We start from the raw sequence: 2,973 nt of genomic DNA on the forward strand, positions 1-2,973 counted from the left end.
GCTTTCAAAAGTCGACACAATTCAGATTGTTCATAATCAACATTTTGTGAACTTGAGTTTATAAAGTTTACATTGTTAAACATATAGAGATGCTGCTGGTGTAAAAAACAGACGCAGCTCTCTGTTGGAAAGAAAAAGAAGTAAATGTCTGGTGTTGCAGAGATCACACCACGTTTCATAACACCACACATCAAATGTGCCAAATGCTTCACAGTATAAATGGAGATGTACAGTACCTTGTACAGAGAGGAGAAGCACAACAAATCCACTCGCTGCTGTTGTTAAACTCATAGCTGCTCCTTACGTCTGTTAAGTCACATCAGCAGGTAGATCAGATACATGAGAAATCCTGTATGTCAGTAAGTCACTGTAAACATTTCTCATGAAAAGGGGAGGATGTTTAACAGACACTGATGTGTTAAAAGCTGCCCTCTTTAAATTATGCACATTATGCTTCCTTCCTCTTTACATTATGCACAGATGAATGTTAAACTCAAGTGTTCAAGTTGAAATGGGGAAAAAAAAGTATTTTTCTTACAATCTTTATTATTCTTACTTGTTTTGCATGATGCAGAAACAGTGATGTTTTATGAGTGAGTCCCAGTTGTGTTTGTCTCTTGCAGGAGGAGGACAAACATTCACCCATCATCACAGGACTAAAGCATTACACATTCCTGCTGATGGTTACACACATTTCCACTGATCGACAGTTGTTGGCAGTAACTTGCAAAGAAACAGAGCGATGTGCAAACATGCAGGACTGAAAATATTCAAAGGATTCTGCCATGGATGCCAAATTTTGATTCAACATCTTCTTCATGACTCTTGTACGTGCAAGAAATGGCCACTAGTGCAGTGGTTCTTAAAGTGGGGGGACCCCCAGGGGTCCTTGAGAGGGTTTCAGGGGTCCCCAGCAAAAATGGGAATAGATTATTTTCACTATCATTCCATCCATAAGTAACACAAAGACAGAATGTATGACTATTTAGGTCATGGGTTTCATACACTTTTTGTAATAAAACATTTAAAAGCAAAAATGCAATCAGATGAGGGACCTTGGGACAAAATCTTTTCAAATGGGGGTCCATGGTCTAATATGTCAGTTTAGGGGTCATTGATGTGAAAAAGTTTGAGAACCACAGCGGTAGTGAACTTCTGGAGACACACATGCCTCTATTAGTGTGCAGTGTTTGACTATGTACACCTGACAGAAAAACGGCACAGGTACAACTACATTTTTCACTGCAGTAACACAGAGCAGGCAGTGCTACTGTAGAGCTCAATGAGAAATGCATGTTGCTGATATAGAAAGGGGAAGTGAGGTCACTCACACATCTCCACGCTGGTGAAGAAAGCTCAGATACGGAAGCTTGAGGAAGCTTTAGAAGGCCAAATTCCCACGGCAAGTTCTTGTCAGCTTTTACAGAGGAGCAATAGAAAACATCCTGACTGGGAACATCACACACTGGCATGGGATGTGCACGGTGCAGGACCGGAGGGCTCTGCAGCGGGTGATTAAAACTGCTCAGAGGATCATTGGTACCCATTTCAGGAGCATCAGTGATGTCGGTGAGGTGAGGTGCTCGCGCAGAGCCCAAAGGATACTAAAGGACAGTACCTGTTCACCCTGCTGCCTCCTGGGAAGAGATACATGCGTTTCTGCTGCCACACCACCAGACTGCAGAGCAGCTTTTTCTCCCAAGCTATCAGACTCTTAAACTCTAATTCATCCTCAGCACTGCTCCAGTGTTATTGTCTGCTATGTAGCAGAAGGGAGTTACAAAACTCAATTTCACTCTATCACTCGTTATATTGTGACAATAAACCTACCTACATACATCCAGTATATACTGTGTATATAGGCCAACTGTATCTATCTGTAAGATGAACAAAACAGGAGGACTGTACTAGCTGACTCTTATGTTGACCATTCACTCCGGTCAGAATGCAGCTGACGGGACCTCAGTGTTCATTCTCTGCACTTTATTAATCACATTGGAGGCAGAGCAGAACACAGGGCACTTAAACAGACTTTAGGTTTTGATTTGTGAACTTGTGAAATACAACAGAAATAAATAATAAAGTTTAGTGCATATACATAGCAGAACATTCATCATTATGTACACGGGTTCCCTCAGGTTAACGTATTCGTAACAGAGGAACAATGACATTCACATCACCTGCTCTCCTGTTCAAACATACTGTAGGTAAAGATCACCTTCTAGTCTATATTACTGTAACACCCTCTTGATCGTGACCCGGGCTGGTGGCTGCGTGTGTGTGTGTGTGTGTGTGTGTGTGGCTTTCGATTTGCCTTTTGGGTGTTTGCTGTGTGCTTGGTGGGTTTTGTTTTTGTCTGTCTTCTCTTCCATGTCTCCTGGAGCTGGTGGGCGTGGCCTCTGGTTCACTACGGCTCTGGCACACTTGTTCTCTGTCTCAATCAAGCACCTGTTCTGCATTCCCTCATCACCGCTCACTACTTAACCTTGGCCAGCTCTCCAGTCCTTCTCAGATTGTTGTGTAACCTGAGTACGCTTCACACCAGCCTCTGATCACAGTTTAAACCAAAGTCTAGTTAGTTCACTGTTTCCTGTTTGCCTGCTTATCTTAATCCCCACCTCGCACAAAGATACACTCAAGGTATAAAGTAGATTTGGTAAACAGAAATAAACTATATTCAGTGGAGCAGTGCTGAGGATGAATTTGAGTTTAATCTGTCTGATAGTTTGGGGGGTGGTGGTGCTGGTGGTGCAGCAGAAGCTGAAACTTCTATATCTCACCTGGGGCTCCGTCATACGGTCACTGGATCATAGGGTCACTCTAACAACCTCATGGCAAGCCATCCCAGCTCTCCCACCATTTGTAGCGAAAGTCATCCTACCCGGGTCTACAGGGTACTAAACATGCAACTTGCCCACAATGCCAAAGACCCTGGCTTCTTATTCTTAGGCCGGCTGGGATTTTGTTCTTTAT

Source organism: Micropterus dolomieu, unplaced genomic scaffold (assembly GCF_021292245.1).
Source record: "Micropterus dolomieu isolate WLL.071019.BEF.003 ecotype Adirondacks unplaced genomic scaffold, ASM2129224v1 contig_14650, whole genome shotgun sequence".
Lineage (NCBI taxonomy): Eukaryota > Metazoa > Chordata > Actinopteri > Centrarchiformes > Centrarchidae > Micropterus > Micropterus dolomieu.